At 44.1% G+C, this 19,251-nt stretch overlaps 1 protein-coding gene across 5 annotated transcripts in view; it reads right to left on the reverse strand.

The window, feature by feature from the left end:
* LOC120982443 (death-associated protein kinase 2-like) overlaps nt 1-19,251 on the reverse strand; it is a 53,882-nt gene that overhangs the window by 26,270 nt on the left and 8,361 nt on the right. For 3 of the 5 annotated variants that reach the window (XM_040412581.1, XM_040412585.1, XM_040412580.1), the window contains exon 2: nt 17,842-18,007. The exons of the other annotated variants lie outside the window; for them this stretch is intronic. The gene's annotated coding sequence lies outside the window, so the exon portion shown is untranslated. The remainder of the gene's footprint in view (nt 1-17,841; nt 18,008-19,251) is intronic. 5 annotated transcript variants of the gene reach the window in all.

The raw sequence follows: 19,251 nt of genomic DNA on the forward strand, positions 1-19,251 counted from the left end.
CATGCTAAACTGCTGACTGCACTAGGTTAGGCCTGGATAATAAAGCAGGATAAATATAATTTTTTTTCTGGAGCTTTTATTATCAGGAGTAGTGAAAATATGAAGTTTTATTCTGCTAGGTTCTGCTCCCACAAGAGCTTCAGTGTGACGTGTTCTCTGCATTAAGCTGCTTCACAGCCCTTCTCCTCGGGTATGAGTGACAGCTGTACCTTCCAACCAGGAGACCACCACAGCTGTCACTCAGAGCGGAGGAGAGGGCAGAATAAAACATCATATTCTCACTACTCCTGATAATAATAAAAAAAAACTCCACAAAAAGTATGTCTGTCCTGCTCTCCCTGGCCTCTACCTAGTGCTGTCAGTAGTTTAGTATGATCAAAACTGCTGACTGATTCCCTTTAATAACACACCAGATATTCCGCTAATTTTATGACTTCCTTAAAATCCAAACACTCGGCGGCTTAACCTGTCTATCCACCTTCCCTGGCTGCTCCAACGGTAAACAGGCCGATAATAAGCCGCTCCCTAATAATATACAGTCAGCAATTCTCAGCCAAGAAAGCAGCCGTCAGTAGTCAACGTGATTCGTGTGTCAGGTGGTAGCGCTAGGAGGACACTTTATACAGCAAATGTGATGTCAAATTTATGATAACAATGTAAATATGGACCCTGTAGACCATGCGTCAGTGATACCCAGTGGATGTTATACAATGTCCTTTATATTCCACAAGCAGTAGATCAGTCACAATAGAAGTGAAACCTCTTATAGCATGAAGTGAGAACACTATAGCAGTACCAGACCATTTCCTCAAAAAACAAACAAAAAAAACACTGAATTAAGAGACCTAACTATAGTGTCCTAATAATACTGCTACATAGTGTGCTAATTATGCACGGACACTGCCTAAATAGTGATACCATACAGTGCCCTAATAATACAACCACACAGTGCCTAATAGTGATACCATACAGTGCCCTAATAATACAACCACACAGTGCCTAATAATACAACCACACAGTGCCTAATAGTGATACCATACAGTGCCCTAATAATACAACCACACAGTGCCTAAATAGTGATACCATACAGTGCCCTAATAATACAACCACACAGTGCCTAATAGTGATACCATACAGTGCCCTAATAATACAACCACACAGTGCCTAATAGTGATACCATACAGTGCCCTAATAATACAACCACACAGTGCCTAAATAGTGATACCATACAGTGCCCTAATAATACAACCACACAGTGCCTAATAGTGATACCATACAGTGCCCTAATAATACAACCACACAGTGCCTAATAGTGATACCATACAGTGCCCTAATAATACAACCACACAGTGCCTAAATAGTGATACCATACAGTGTCCTAATAATACAACCACACAGTGCCCTAATAATACAACCACACAGTGCCTAAATAGTGATACCATACAGTGTCCTAATAAAACCACCACACAGTGCCTGAATAGTAATACGCTACAGTGTCCTAATAATACAACCACAGAATATCCAAATAATAATGCCATAGAGTGACCTAATAATATCACCATACAGTGCCTAAATAGTAGTGCTATACAATACCCAGGAAGTGCCTCCTATGTCCTGGGTTAACAAGCCAAGTACTAGAGACCGGTAGTATAACACTGCTGTGAAAAATCCTGAGAAAAGGTGGTGGAGGCCCCTAGATGGTGTTGGCCCTAGGACATTTGCCTCTTTTGCCTTCCCTGTAATCCACCTCCGCTTTCCCTCATAAATATGACATGTGGTCTTATAAAACCGCCATATACATGTGGCCGTTAATGACTCACATAACTTACATTACAACAATAGCGTGTGCACACTCTCCTCCACAGCAGGCTGCTCAGATCACCAGTTCCCAGACAGGGCTCCCCACATAGCATTATCCTCGTAGCTGCACGAGACACTGCAGGGCGGTTTTATATGACAACAGGTAGAGGAATACTACATAAACTATATGACATCCATAAAAATGTATGACTCCCTTGTACCCTCCCATATATCCTACACTTTAGCATTTTAACTTTCTTTTTTTCAACTTTGTTTGTGGGCCGACTATGTACTTCATACCGTTTTATACATAGGTGGCGGTGTTTTATTGAATGAAAAAAATTAACCATTTAGTCCTATAAATCACAGGGGAGGACATATAAAAGATGGACGTTCTGTGCAGGTGGACTCAGGGAGCTGTGCTGTAATCTGAGCCATGACTTCACCACAAAAATATCAAGGAGGAAACGGCACTAGTAACACACAAGTACTTACCCCCAGATCTGGGACTGATAGTGCACATACACATCCGTACCGACTAATGACTTACAACTGTACATCCATCTCCTCCTGCCATTTCCTTCCTAATGTACATGCCTGAGTGTAATGTGTGCGGTGATATGAGGGTGGCAGTAAAGCTTGGCAAAAAATGATCTCATCTATGGGGCGGTATTATAGTAGTTATATTCTTGTACAGTGGAGCAGTATTATAGTAGTTATATTCTTGTACATAGGAGGCAGTATTATAGTAGTTATATTCTTGTACATAGGGGGCAGTATTATAGTAGTTATATTCTTGTACATAGGAGCAGTATTATAGTAGTTATATTCTTGTACATAGGAGCAGTATTATAGTAGTTATATTCCTGTACATAGGAGGCAGTTTTATAGTAGTTATATTCTTGTACACAGGGGGCAGTATTATAGTAGTTATATTCTTGTACATAGGAGCAGTATTATAGTAGTTATATACTTGTACATAGGAGGCAGTATTATAGTAGTTATATTCCTGTACATAGGAGCAGTATTATAGTAGTTATATTCTTGTACATAGGAGCAGTATTATAGTAGTTATATTCTTGTACATAGGAGCAGTATTATAGTAGTTATATTCTTGTACATAGGAGGCAGTATTATAGTAGTTATATTCTTGTACATAGGAGGCAGTATTATAGTAGTTATATTCTTGTACATAGGAGGCAGTATTATAGTAGTTATATTCTTGTACATAGGAGGCAGTATTATAGTAGTTATATTCTTGTACATAGGAGGCAGTATTATAGTAGTTATATTCTTGTACATAGGAGGCAGTATTATAGTAGTTATATTCTTGTACATAGGAGCAGTATTATAGTAGCTATATTCTTGTATATAGGAGCAGTATTATAGTAGTTATATTCTTGTACATAGGAGGCAGTATTATAGTAGTTATATTCTTGTACATAGGAGGCAGTATTATAGTAGTTATATTCTTGTACATAGGAGCAGTATTATAGTAGCTATATTCTTGTATATAGGAGCAGTATTATAGTAGTTATATTCTTGTACATAGGAGCAGTATTATAGTAGTTATATTCTTGTACACAGGAGCAGTATTATAGTAGTTATATTCCTGTACATAGGAGCAGTATTATAGTAGTTATATTCTTGTACATAGGAGCAGTATTATAGTAGTTATATTCTTGTATATAGGAGCAGTATTATAGTAGTTATATTCTTGTACATAGGAGGAAGTATTATAGTAGTTATATTCCTGTACATAGGAGCAGTATTATAGTAGTTATATTCTTGTACATAGGAGCAGTATTATAGTAGTTATATTCTTGTACACAGGAGCAGTATTATAGTAGTTATATTCTTGTACATAGGAGGCAGTATTATAGTAGTTATATTCTTGTACATAGGAGCAGTATTATAGTAGTTATATTATTGTACATAGGAGCAGTATTATAGTAGTTATATTCTTGTACATAGGAGGCAGTATTATAGCAGTTATATTCTTGTACATAGAAGCAGTATTATAGTAGTTATACTTTTGTACATAGGGGGCAGTATTATAGTAGATAAATTCTAGTATATAGGGGGCATGTTTAATCCCTCTCTATAAGGCTGGTTTCACACGGGCGTTGCGGGAGCGTTGCGGGAAAAGATGCGGGAACATTCACGATTTTTCCGCGCGAGTGCAAAACATTGTAATGCGTTTTGCATGCGCGTGACAAAAATTGGCATGTTTGGTACCCAAACCCGAACTTCTTCACAGAAGTTCGGGTTTGGGTTAGGTGTTCTGTATAGTACAATAGGGAATGCATAGTACAATAGCGCTGGAGGGGTTAAAAAAGAAAATAAATTTAACTCATCCTAATCCACTTGTTCGCGCAGCCCGGCTTCTCTTCTGCCTTCATCTGTGAGGTAAAGGACCTGTGGTGACGTCACTGCGCTCGTGACATGGTCCATCACATGATCCATCACCATGGTGATGGATCATGTCACGGACCATGTGATGAGCGCAGTGACGTCACCACAGGTCCTTTTCCTCACAGATGAAGGCAGAAGAGAAGCCGGGCTGCGCAAACAAGTGGATTTAGGTGAGTTAAAAAATTATTTATTTATTTTTTAACCCCTCCAGCCCTATTGTACTAAGCGTTCTGTATTCAGATTGCTATTATTTTCCCTTATAACCATGTTATAAGGGAAAATAATGATCGGGTCCCCATCCCGATTGTCTCCTAGCAACCGTGCGTGAAAATCGCACCGCATCCGCACTTGCTTGCGATTTTCACCCAGCCCCATTCACTTCTATGGGGCCTGCGTTGCGTGAAAAACGCACAAAATAGAACATGCTGCTATTTTCACGCAACACACAAGTGCACAGCCCCATTGAAGTAAATGGGTCGGGATTCAGTGCGGGTGCAATGCGTTCATCTCACGCATCGCACCCGCGCGGAATACTCGCCCGCGTGAAAGGGGCCTAATTGTTGTATCCTTCAGCTTAAAGTAAAAGTTATGTCAGGAATTTCAGATGCCAACACGGGCTTGAAAAAATACTTCTGTATGCCCATACCTCCAGGGATTATATTATATATTTTAATAAGCAAATATTTTTACAAGAAAGAAAAGCATTGCAAATCCTGTCCTGGCGCCATGCTAGGCATCGGGGGGAAGGGATGGGCCAGAAAATGTATCCTGTAAATTAAGTGCCCAAGGGTTGTACCCAGGCCCCCAAAATATAAGGCACGTTCTTATAATGCACACAGTGTCAGGGACTGGCGGGCGGGCACAGGGTCCCTGGGTCTTACTGGCCGGCCCAGTATCTCTGGGCTGTGGGACTTTGGGTGCAGGGTGGTTGTGCATGTTTCAGGGGGTGGCACAGGTTGGTACACAGACGGGCACAGGCACATAATGGTGCTCATATTTGCAGACTAAACAGTAAATGTGTACTCTGAAAGGAGGCACTGCCATCCCCGTGATTCATTGCAGAACGGCCGCCTCCTGGAAGAATTTCTTGGCCTGAATTTTACAGGAGACAAAAAGGACTAATCTCCTCTGAAAATAGGAAGGTTGTGATGTGACGGCGCCACGAGACGCCCGGCGTTATTAATGGCCGCAGCCCATTCACACCTCGTCAGACGCCTGACAGAAAATATAAAATCAGGGGGGAGATGATTCAGCCGCTGTACACAAATCAGAGACCGTTATATGGAGAGGACCTGAAAGTACCTGAAGTATACAGCATGGCGGGAAGGAGCATCAACTTATGTAGTCATTATTGGGGTCCCCTCAGGATCTGCTGCGGTGACCAGGGCAAAAGGAAAAGCCGCAATATACGACAATTACCTGTCCACAGGATCGGATACACCCAGCACAAACCGAGGAATAGTACACGATGGGGAGTGTAGTGCTGTGCGGTTCTCGGAGTATCACACGGGCTGAACTTAGATACACAGCTCAGCAGACCGTATCACACAGGATATCTAGATACACAGCTCAGCAGACAGTATCACACAGGATAGGATTAGATACACAGCTCCGCAGACCGTATCACACAGGATATCTAGATACACAGCTCAGCAGACAGTATCACACAGGATAGGATTAGATACACAGCTCAGCAGACAGTATCACACAGGATAGGATTAGATACACAGCTCAGCAGACAGTATCACACATGACAGGTTTAGATACATGGCTCAGCAGACAGTATCATATACACTATGAAAGGCTTAGATACAGCAGCTCACTTCCCTTCCACCAGTCACAGATTTTTACGCTGCTGTCAGATTCCTTTTATCTCCTTGAGAACAAAAGGATGGAACCTGCTGAAAGCCAAATGCCTGCTCCTTCTTTCACATCAGCCATGACTGCCCCATACACGTTAGATGGTCGGTTAGTCCGGCAGAAATCCGCGGACCGGGGGTACGATCAACATTCATCTAATGAGTATTGCCAGCTTAGGCTACTTTCACACTAGCGTTAAAGTTTTCCGGTATTTAGTTCCATCCTAGCGGCTCAATACCGGAAAAGAACGCATCCGTTTTGTCCTAATGCATTCTGAATGGAAAGCAATCCGTTCAGTGTGCATCAGGATGTCTTCCGTTCAGTACCTTTTACGGTATTTTGCTGGAGAAAATACTGCAGCATGCTGCGTTTTTTTCTCCGACCATATCTCCGGAACACTTGCCGGATTGAAATGTATTAATGCCGGATCCGGTACCAAGTGTTTAGGAAATTGCCGCATTGACGGAACCGGTTTTAAAGGTTACCGGAACCGTTTTTCCGGATGACACTGTAGAGACGGATCCAGTATTTCAATGCATTTTGTCAGACGGATCCGGAAACAAATGATATCAGTTTACGGATACGGAACGGAACTGCCTGCCGGATTCTTCTAACGCTAGTGTAAAAGTACCCTAAAAGGGGTCGTCTGGTCAGGAAGCCGTACAACTTTAAAATAGATGTTAACCATTCCCTTGCCAGGCCTTCATCGATGACATCACGTACGTCATTCACGTGACCACTGCAGCCAACCACTGGCTGCAGCAGTCACATGCATGATGTAAATGACGCTGCAGGACCGGTGGACGACCACCGGAGGGCGGCGTTGAGGTTGCCGGGGGATTTATAGAGTTAGTAATGGTTGTTTTTTTATGTTCTCCATATCTTTAATCTCTTCTGTCCTCATGACAAACCATGGCAAGACGCAGACATTATTTTCAGGTACCACACAGAAGATGCAGTCAATCTAAACTACTATACAAGGACCGCGCAGGGACGACAGAGACAAAACGCGGGATTACATGACAGACGCCAGAGACACAGCGTCGTACGCATCAGCACACACATTTCCTCCAAGTTTGGTATTTTCCAGAGACAGAGGGGGAACACATTTTTTTTTTTTTTGGAGCACTATATTAGGAACTGACTTGAAAATCTGTTACCTAGCAATAAATAAAAAAAAGCATAGCCTGGTACAAAAAAATATCAGGCAGGATGACCGTTACAATAAAAAAAAAAAGCGTATTTTATAGAAATGTTTTCTAATGTTTAAAAACTCCACCACAAAAAAAATCCTCTGTTATTCCTACTGTACTTGTATGCTTCAGTTGCCAACTAGCCATTGATACATTTCTAGCAAGAATAATAGAGGAACAGCAGAATGCCCCAGAATCGTTTGAAATTGTCGGTGGAGATAAGAAGCAAGCAGAGGTGGCGCTGTCTGCTATTTACTGTCTGTAATCTGTAAGTAATGCGATGGGCGGTCAGTAGTTGAGATGAATGCTACATAATAGCGCGGTATTGTGTCATCCGTCACCATTATGAGCCCCGCGCGCTGTGCTTCGCTTACTAAATATTGATTATTGCAGGAAGGCGCTTTCAGAAAAGCTGTGAACTGGATCTGAGCTCCGACATGAATCAGGATGAATGGAGAGAAGCTCCTCCAGCATATAGAGGGTTAAATACATCACACACAGTGTACCCTAGGTGTCAGTGTCATTATCCTGTACCCCAAGTGTCATTATCCTGTACCCCAAGTGTCAGTGTCATTATCCTGTCCCCCAAGTGTCAGTGTCATTATCCTGTACCCCAAGTGTCAGTGTCATTATCCTGTACCCCAAGTGTCAGCGTCATTATCCTGTACCCCGAGTGTCAGTGTCATTATCCTGTACCCCAAGTGTCAGTGTCATTATCCTGTACCCCAAGTGTCAGTGTCATTATCCTGCACCCCAAGTGTCAGTGTCATTATCCTGTATCCCAAGTGTCAGTGTCATTATCCTGTACCCCAAGTGTCAGTGTCATTATCCTGCACCCCAAGTGTCAGTGTCATTATCCTGCACCCCAAGTGTCAGTGTCATTATCCTGCACCCCAAGTGTCGGTGTCATTATCCTGTACCCCAAGTGTCAGTGTCATTATCCTGTACCCCAAGTGTCAGTGTCATTATCCTGTACCCCAAGTGTCATTATCCTGTACCCCAAGTGTCAGTGTCATTATCCTGTCCCCCAAGTGTCAGTGTCATTATCCTGTATCCCAAGTGTCAGTGTGTCATTATCCTGTACCCCAAGTGTCAGTGTCATTATCCTGTACCCCGAGTGTCAGTGTCATTATCCTGTACCCCGAGTGTCAGTGTCATTATCCTGTACCCCAAGTGTCAGCGTCATTATCCTGTACCCCAAGTGTCAGTGTCAGTATCCTGTACCCCAAGTGTCAGTGTCATTATCCTGTATCCCAAGTGTCAATGTCAGTATCCTGTACCCCAAGTGTCAGTGTCATTATCCTGTATCCCAAGTGTCAGCGTCATTATCCTGTATCCCAAGTGTCAGTGTCATTATCCTGTACCCCAAGTGTCAGTGTCATTATCCTGTACCCCGAGTGTCAGTGTCATTATCCTGTACCCCGAGTGTCAGTGTCATTATCCTGTACCCCAAGTGTCAGTGTCATTATCCTGTACCCCGAGTGTCAGTGTCATTATCCTGTACCCCAAGTGTCAGTGTCATTATCCTGTACCCCAAGTGTCAGTGTCATTATCCTGTACCCCAAGTGTCAGTGTCATTATCCTGTACCCCGAGTGTCAGTGTCATTATCCTGTACCCCAAGTGTCAGTGTCATTATCCTGTACCCCAAGTGTCAGTGTCATTATCCTGTACCCCATGCATACTTATGGGGATGTTGAGGGAGATAGTTGTTGGTCGTACAGGTGTTTACCCAGTGCCTCATGTGTATGACCTACTTAACGGGGTATTCCTATCTCTGCCATTAATGGCATAGATTAAATGCATTGTAGCAGCAACCAGAGGAGGGTCCGGTTTCTGGAAACCCTGGAGCTGCCATCTCTGGCCTCCACACACAGCAGATATCCTGACCTCATTGTGTAGAAATATCATGTCATCACCATGCTGATAAACTACAATACAAACCCACCAGCCTATCCATCCCAGGGACCTTATGTGGTCAGCTATTACATGATAGACCTGAAAGGGTTAATACTCTAAATCTGGGGCTCCCCCGTTCGTCTGTAGTCACCCCTGGGGCTGTGGGAGACCTCTGCGCATCTTCACCGGCGACTGCCTCGCTAGCGCGTAATCTCCCAGGAGAGAGCGGAGATGGCGGATTTCTAAAGTGTAATTTGCGTTTCTTTTGGTGCAGGAGATTTGCTGAATACTAATGGGCCCGGAGTTTTATTGCCTAGAAGAAGCCGGCTGCGTGGGAGGAGAGGAGCATCACAAATCTAATATGGCTGCAGCCACCAAGGATGAAGTAGGGGGTCGCATACTAAAAAGTGAGCACGACTGCAACCGCGCAGCAATGTGGATTTACTCTGGAACAAGAGAAGAACGTCACGCGGGGGCACAAATACATCTATACACGCCGCCATGTTATCCTACGGGGACGTCCCGGTGAGGTCTTCACCCACGCAGTCAACTGGCGCTCATGCAGTGCCCCATTCAGTGATGGTCGTGGGCCCCTGTAAAACTTTGGGCATATGTATATGTAACGTCCCAGAGGTGCATTACCACCTTTTACGCCTCTCCACTATCTTCTACGGTTAACATAACATCATTTATGCACTTATTTCTGATCCTGCAAAATATGTAATGTGCCTGGTTCACCAGCAGATGGCGGCAAGTATGGCAGTGCAAGTTTACACAGAATGGAACCGTTCCTTCCTTTCTAGCCCTCTCTAGAGAGGGAGGCGTTTTAGTCAGTGAAGGGCAGTAGAGAGCACCCCCTCTAAGGGGAAGGAAGCCCGGGAGCTCGTCCCTGCTGGACGAGGCCTGCTAAAGCCAGCAGACCACGATTAGCTTTGCTGGACCTGGAGGCCCCAAGCTTCAAGCCTCAGGAGCCAGGAGTGAAGTTGCCTGGATAAGGATAAAGATAAAGACAGAGTCAGACTACAGCAAAAGAAGAGTTCCTATTTAAGCCTGATAGCATAGCAGAGCTAAAGAGTGACGGATGTAGCAGAGCCGAGAGTGCATTGCCTGCTAGAGCTTATGCCAAAGTCTGCTAGTGACCAAGAGAAAAGTTGGAAGATTGTTCCTGTTAAAAGTTTATTCAAGTAAAGGCGTTATACCAAGTCTGGGCTCCATTTGTTTCACCATCCCTTCATCAACGTGTATCCAGGTAGGAGCACCGTGACAAGTGCAATACCTTTAAGGGATATTAGGCCACCCTACACCACACTGCCATTCCTATCCTGGGTACTCATTACCAATACCATCTACTTAGGGGGACTCCTAGTTGCTGAAATGCAACTGGCATCGCGACAAAGACTTTTACACCATCTTAAAGCACACTGTGTGCTGTCCGCGTCCATTCCTGCCCCATAGAGCATGAATGGGTCCGCACCCGTTCCGGATAATTGCGGAATGGGTGCGGACACATTCTACGGACTCTACAAGCATCAGTGACCGGGAGAAGCCTAAAAGCGCCTGGACACAGCCGTTCGATTACACACGTGGTTGTCCATTACCACGTGCCTCTATGGACATTGTGGACCAGAGTCAGAAAGCATCCTGGAAAAAGAACGGAGCAGAGGATTTTGCCTTCCGTTAGGGAGACCGCAAGTAAGGGTCTTTCACTCTTGCGTTTTTCTTTTCCGGCATAGAGTTCCGTCCCAGGGGCTCTATACCGGAAAAGAACTGATCAGGTATATCCCCATGCATTCTGAATGGATGCATCAGGACGTCTTCAGTTCAGTCTTTTTGACTGATCAGGCGAAAGATAAAACCGCAGCACGCTACGGTTTTATCTCCGGCCAAAAAAACTAAAGACTTGCCTGAATGCCGGATCCGGATTTTTTATTTATTAGGAATGTATTAGTGCCGGATCCGGCATTCAAAATACCGGAATGCCAGATCCGTCCTTGCGGTCTGCGCATGCGTAGACCGGTTTGTCTGCCTGCCGGATTCCTCTGCCGCAAGTGTGAAAGTAGCCTAAGAAGTTATTATATCCAGTACCTGGTATCTAAAGTGCGGACAAAGTCTAGACAGAGATAAGAAGGAAACTCCTCAAGTTACAATTGCCACACTGTGACAAGGATTACAGCTGAGCGGATATTTGGATTATTACTTTTGCCATATGAGGCTCCATTCACACGTCCGTGGTGTGTTGCGGACCCGCAAATTGCGGATCCGCAACACACCCGCCCGGCACCCCTATAGAAATGCCTATTCTTGTCCGCAAGCTGCGGACAAGAATAGGACATGTTCTATCTTTTGCGGAGCTGCGGACCCGAAGATCGGGGCCGCGCTCCGCAAATGCATCCATTCCGTCCCCATAGAAAATGAATGGGTCCGCAGCCGTTTCGCAAAATTGCGGAACGGATGCGGACGTGTGAATGGAGCCTTAATGAACTGTACTGACTGCCCTGAGACAATTGGTCAAGTAAAAGTTCCGTTGTCTACAACCATTGACTCCTCATCCTTTCTACCACCTTCCTTTGCACCTAACGGTGCTGGCGTCACAAACACCAGGGACCCTGCCGCCAAGGCACCTAAAAACCCATTCCACCCAGGGCCCCTCAACCACCATCTGGCGGGAATCCCTGGAAAACAGAGTGTGCCCCGGAAGAACTGGTGCGTTCCTTCCCTTTACTGCACACCAGCCCAGGGGGCGCTGCTAACCGTGAGTAAAACAACCACTACCCCCATCAGCCCACCGTAGCTCACGTGTTGCCCCTGCGGCCTGGGACGATGCAAAGTGCACTAATACAGTTCATCCCGCATACACTTTGCATATTGCCAATTTACACAGGGAAACATGCCGCTGTAACAAGCAAAGTATTAGGACAATGCAGGTATTAAAGCTCTGGACAAGACTATAGCCGTAGCTTCCACTATGTGGCCCTGAGGTTGAGGGGGCAGACTGAGCAGATTGATGAAAATGGTGTAAAAGAAAAAGCCCACAGCAACCAATCACAGCGCAGCTTTCATTTTTCAAGAGCCTAATACTGTATGAAAGCTGTGCTGTGATTGGTTGCTATGGGCAACAGTGACAGGGTTTCATCTCTCTCACAGTTGCACTGACACGCAAAGGGCCTCATTTATCAAACCTGACAGAAAAATGACCCCGCTGCCCACAGCAAACGGAGATCAACTTTCACTTGGTCAACACATGCACGAAGATTGGTGGCTGTGGGCAACAAGGTCATATATTTCTGTCAGGATTGAGAACTGAGGCCTAAAGTCTATTAGAAGGGGGCCTAACGCCTCATTCTTAGGCTTTATTTACGTCAAAACAGAAAGGTCCCTTATAAGGCTGGTGTTTTTTGGGTGGTTTCGTGGTGTTTTACGCTTTTTAGGTGGTTCCGGATGGTTACGTGGAAATCTATGGGAAATAATAAAGGCATTTTTGTTGTGTTGTTTTGTCCCCTTTAAAGTTTTTATGCCGATGTTTTTTTTTTCATATCGCCGTTTTCTCCCATAGACCTGTTTTTTTTTCAGCTTCAAAAAACGACATGCACAACTCAAATAGAGTTTTTTTTTATGGCATTTTAAAAAAGGCATTTATTTTATGTCCCATACAGAGGAAGTGACATTACAGGGGGAAGGGGGGGAAGGGGGGGGGGGGGCAAATACTTTCCGAAAAATAGGCTAGTCATGCAAAACAAGCAATTAAAAAAACGCCAGGTGCTCAAACACCTCAAATACGGACAAAACGCCAACAAAATGCTACAAAAATCAAATTTAGTTTTTAAATTGCTCACATTTTTTGAGAGGTTTTTGTGGGCTTTTTATAGGGTAGAGCTGATTAATTTAATACTGCAATACCTCTTTTTGGAGCCAACCATTCACCCCCCTCCAGTCTTTTAAAGGGGTTGTCCTGGCTACATATACTGACGACGGGTGAATTCTCGCATAGGTTTTTTTGCTGTGTTTTTCAACATTTTTGTGGTTTTTTTGCGTTTCTTTTTCTTTCTTTTTTTTCCTTTTGTCTGAGGGGGCATTTTTATGTTTTTTTGGTTTATTTTACGCATTTTGAAGCAATGGCGTTTGTCTATCTATTTTCTATGGGGAAAAAAACTGGGTTAACATAAAAACACTATAAAAAACACGTGATATGCAAAAAGCCAAAAGCCCTTTTAATGTTGTTTTTAGCAGTAAAAATAAAAAGCAACTTTGTTCGCAGGTTGTGCGTAGTATTGCATCAGCCCCATTCATTTCAATAGCGCCGTCGGTGCTGTTTCTTGAAGAAGGCAGCCATTGTTTTTTAATCCTGGACAGCCTTGTTAACTACATTTATCACTCGTTCCATACAGCAGCCATCTTTAGCTAGAATATAATGCAGTTACTTCTGACCTAGGTGACTGCCGGCTGTGTAATGACAGCACTTCAGGCCGAACCTCGAGCAGACTGGAATAATAAGAAGCGATGGCGGAGGAGCTGCTGATGGCAGAACAGCTGGATCTTATAAGCCGCGAAAAAAAAAAAACGTCAGTTCTAAGAAATGGTGGTGACATCAGAGGACAGGGACGGTCTGAGCGGATGACCACCTGGGGGGGAAGGATCAGTAATGTCACAGCGGAAGTATAAGGAGTAAGAAAAGTGGTGAGTGACTCATCCCAATGTCATCCTGTCCTTACAGAGGACCACGCACTTCATTCCTTCTAACCTTCCGGTTGAGGACGACTGAAAGTCTTAGAAAAAAAAGAATGAGTATTGTGATGGGTTCATCATATTTGATCAGGGATAGGTTTCCTCGTCCTCACCGTCCAGCAGCCTGTCTATCCCTTCTACCTGCAGGCTGTGTAAATATGCATATACCATCTCAGCCCTCGAAAAATCCATCTGGTGTAAAACAGTAAATAAAAGAGAGGGAGGAGGGGGATGCAGCTGCAGCATCTCACTCAGTATCTCAGTGAAATACTATAAGGGGGAATTGAAATCAAAGAGAGGCCATGAAGAAAAATATTCCAGAAAATCCCTTTAAGTAAAATGTCAATATTCTGACGATGGTGGAATCAGGGGCAGGCTGGAAACTGAAAGTGGTTCAGAAAAAAACTAAATGTAGCCCCATGTCCAAAATTACAGAAGGCAAGGCCAAGACGGATAGGCAGGGCCAACTCAAGTAGGCGGGGTCAGCGCAGCACAAAATACCACCCCAGAAGAACCAAATACTAGAGTGGAGCATAAAATATACACTCACCTAAAGAATTATTAGGAACACCTGTTCTATTTCTCATTAATGCAATTATCTAGTCAACCAATCACATGGCAGTTGCTTCAATGCATTTAGGGGGGTGGTCCTGGTCAAGACAATCTCCTGAACTCCAAACTGAATGTCAGAATGGGAAAGAAAGGTGATTTAAGCAATTTTGAGCGTGGCATGGTTGTTGGTGCCAGACGGGCCGGTCTGAGTATTTCACAATCTGCTCAGTTACTGGGATTTTCACGCACAACCATTTCTAGGGTTTACAAAGAATGGTGTGAAAAGGGAAAAACATCCAGTATGCGGCAGTCCTGTGGGCAAAAATGCCTTGTGGATGCTAGAGGTCAGAGGAGAATGGGCCGACTGATTCAAGCTGATAGAAGAGCAACGTTGACTGAAATAACCACTCGTTACAACCGAGGTATGCAGCAAAGCATTTGTGAAGCCACAACACGCACAACCTTGAGGCGGATGGGCTACAACAGCAGAAGACCCCAACGGGTACCACTCATCTCCACTACAAATAGGAAAAAGAGGCTACAATTTGCACGAGCTCACCAAAATTGGACTGTTGAAGACTGGAAAAATGTTGCCTGGTCTGATGAGTCTCGATTTCTGTTGAGACATTCAAATGGTAGAGTCCGAATTTGGCGTAAACAGAATGAGAACATGTATCCATCCTCTGATGGCTACTTCCAGCAGGATAAGGCACCATGTCACAAAGCTCGAATCATTTCAAATTGGTTTCTTGAACATGACAATGAGTTCACTGTACTAAAATGGCCCCCACAGTCACCAGATCTCAACCCAATAGAGCATCTTTGGGATGTGGTGGAACGGGAGCTTCGTGCCCTGGATGTGCATCCCTCAAATCTCCATCAACTGCAAGATGCTATCCTATCAATATGGGCCAACATTTCTAAAGAATGCTATCAGCACCTTGTGGAATCAATGCCACGTAGAATTAAGGCAGTTCTGAAGGCAAAAGGGGGTCCAACACCGTATTAGTATGGTGTTCCTAATAATTCTTTAGGTGAGTGTAAATGCTGCCCCTCTTTCGGGGCAGGAAGCCATTGTTGGAGACCTGCAGCCGCCAGCCGGGTACATGAGTACCTGATGGTCCCAGTGTTAATAGAAACATCAGGTTGTTATGTACCCAGCAAGCAGCCATGAAGCCATGATGAATAGCGCTCAGACGACCTCCTGGGCTTCGAGGTTTCTCAGTAAACTGCATGTACGACTGCGAGATAGTGTCCTAAATAATGATAAAGGTATAATATGTACATATCCAAAAAATTTACAAAATACATAACTAAAAAAATAATAAAATTAATTAAAAAACCATATCCACAGCCTGCCTCCCATCATACCGTAGTCTCCAAATGCTGGACCTATAGTAATGAGTCACCTTTTTTCTTATTAGACTATAATTTTTAAAAAATATATTTTTTGTACTTTTTAATTTTTACTTATCAGTCCATTCTGTTAGGAATTTCAGCCGAAATTCTACAAAAGAGAATTTTTAAATATTTGCTTTTTCAGTGTCAGGTTACCTCGACCCTGAATCATACTATGGACTATATGACTTTCAGACGATGCAGGTGACCCAACCAGAAGAACACGTTCCATGACAGTGGACATGCGATTCGTCACCACTTGTACAACACAAGCAACATACTTCTTATGATCATCCCCGTGACGCCGGATTTACACGTAAAGAAAAAGATAAACATCTGCCACCCGAAAACAGTAGCGCACTCCCAAAGAAAAAAATCTTCTTAAAGAGGCTGTGACCTAAACCTTACAGTCATCAAATGGTGTATGAAGCTGATCAGACCTCTCAGCGCCAAAACACGAACCTGGCGTACAAGATCTTGATTTTTCCGAGATTATGGCCGCCCGTACACCTTGAATGGCTGTTGGCTGAATGCCTATTCATACATAGAAGTACATAAAAAGGATGCACTGCAGCTGGAAAAAGTACAGAGGAGAGCAACTAAACTGATAAGGGCCATGGAGGTTCTTAGTTATGAAGAAAGATTAAAATAATTGAATTTATTTAGTCTTGAGAAGAGACGTCTAAGGGGGGACATGATTAACCTGTACAAGTATATAAATGGGCCATACAAAAAATACGGCGAAAAGATGTTCCATGTAAAATGTGCTCAAAAGACAAGGGGGCGACTGGAGAAGAAAAAGCTCAGTCTCCAGACGCTTCTTTACTGTGAGAACTGTGAAGCTGTGGAATAGACTTCCTCAGGACGTGGTCACGGCAGGAACAGTGGACGGTTTCAAAAAGGGTTTAGACTAATTCTTAAAAGTAAAAAACATAAATGCTTATGAAAACGTGTAGAAATCTGAGTCTCACTTCCTTCTGGGATTCGCGTCCCCACCTATCCCTTGGTTGAACTTGATGGACGTTTGTCTTTTTTCAACTGTATTAACTCTGTAACTATGTAACTTATCACTCCTGACCTCTTGATACACGCTTTGCTTGGATCAAGCAGGTCCTTCCTGAATGGATTTGGGCCAGACACCTCAGGTGGCGGCTTTTGTCCTTGAGAACAAAAGGATCAGTCATGTTGAAATGTATCTACCTGATGCTTATCTTCCCTGACATCCACCATTGGTGAAGACTCCTGAGGACCCTGTGCACAAAGATGGCCCCTTCTCTCTTTCTGCTGGCAGATTATATTGCAGATGTTGACTCCCGCTCTGGTGTAACTACACGTTGACGATTATGCGCAGATTTGCCACTATGGATTCTTCGTACGCAGAAATTTTCACCACTTAAGGCTACATCCATACAGGAGGTAAAATGCAGCAGAAAAGCCTCCTGCAGAGCAAACCACAGCCAAAACCGCATGTATAAACGGCTGTATGTATTTTGTGCTTTGCAAATTGCGGATCCGCAAATCCGCATTTTTTGCAGACCCACTGACTACAATGGGTCCATGGTCCGCATTTTGCGGCCAAGTATAGAACATGTTCCATCTTTTGGCGGAACTGAAATACAGATCATCCGTGTGCTTTCCGCATCCGTATGTCCGTTCCTCAAAAGACGGAATATGTCCGCAAAAGGCAGACCGTGGACCTACTGAACTCAATGGGTTGGCAAAAGGAATGAGGACGGCACACCGACCGCATCCGTATATTGCGGACCGCAAAATGGACACGGTTGTGTGCATGAGGACTTGCATGTAGTTTTTGGCTGTGGACTTTAACCTCTCCAATGCAAAGGGGTGAAGGGAGATCCGCAGTATGCATTCGCACGCTTCAGATTTCAAATCCGCACCGCTGCATCTGCTAAATAATCTGCTAAATACTATCAGGCTGCAGAGGTCAAAATCCACATTTTTACAATTTTACAATAATGAAGTGATCGCTCAATATAAACTTACCTCCGAGTACACGACAATCCCAAACGCAAAAGAAAATGCTCTTTTTCGGCCAAATAATTAATATTTATGACAAGCGACGTCACTGGTTTCGGCTCATCCAGCAGAACTTCTTCTTTCCCTGATTATCAGCAGAATTCCTGACCAAGTCTGAACGTGCCCAGAGCCACTGAAAGGACAAAGCGAGGAGTTCAGAATATTCTCCTCGGAGAGGGAACGCCCAGAATCTGTCATCATGAATTCACACGACTGAATTTCCACGTGCATCTCCAGATTTAGCCGCGAATGACAGGTAATAAAGAGATCAATTAAATAAATCCAATCATTTTTTGGAGAAGGCGTCAGGCCTCAGCATCTACCATGGTAATTGGAGGGTCAGTCCTCATCGGAGTGACACATCAGTGCGATATGAAGGGCGCTGTGTAACAAGTACCTGGATATCCACCTACAGGTCAATTAACAAGAGGATGGGTTCGTTATGATGACTGCCTAATTATCTTCCTGAGAAACTGGGGCCACTGTTTGCTTGCAGGAGGGAACATGAGTGATGAGAAGAAAAGACTGCCTTGTGCCATATGGCGCCATTATACTCCACACTCAACTTGGATGCAGAAAAGGACCCTAAGTCGCCAGGGCTTGGCACAGCTGCCATTGACTAGTGGTGCTGCCCGTCCAGCTTTCTCTATGGGAAATAATTGGCACTGTTGTTGTACTGTAGGGGTCACAACTCCTAGTAGACTCCATTCACTTCAGCTCTGACCTGGCCATTTTTCCAAAATGGGCTTGTGGTCATTAGAAGAAATTATTATTATTATAGCGCCATTCATTGCACATATGAAAAGGGGTGTATAAAACAAGTACAATAAGCATGAACAAGTTGAGTTACAAACTAATACAGAAGAAGAGAGGACCCTGCCCGCAAGGGCCTACAATCTACATGGGATGGAAGATGGATACATTAGGTGAAGCTGGTCATCATGGCGGTATAGTGGCAGCAGGGTTACTGTAGGTTGTAGGTTTGTCTGACGAGGTGGGTTTTCAGGTTTCTCTTGAAGGTTTCCTCGGTAGGTGAGCATCTGATATGTTGCGGTAGAGAATTCCAAAGTATGGGGGCTGCACGGTAGAAATCTTGAAAGCGATTGTGGGAAGAGGAAATAAGCATAGAGAAGGAGGTCTTGTTAAGATTGGAGAGGAACACGGATGAATGTAGGCGACAGGTTGTGGACGATCTTGTATGTCATGTTAGTGTTCTGTATTGGATTTACTGGGCAACAGGAAGCCAGTGAAGGGATTGGCAGAGATAAGAGACGGGAGAGTAACAGGGGGAGAGGTAGGTTGGGTTTCAGAGTTGAGGATGGATTGGAGGAGTGCAAGAGTGCTAGATGGAAGTCCATAGAGGAGGATGTTACAGTA

This window comes from Bufo bufo, chromosome 11, assembly GCF_905171765.1.
Source record: "Bufo bufo chromosome 11, aBufBuf1.1, whole genome shotgun sequence".
Taxonomy (NCBI): domain Eukaryota; kingdom Metazoa; phylum Chordata; class Amphibia; order Anura; family Bufonidae; genus Bufo; species Bufo bufo.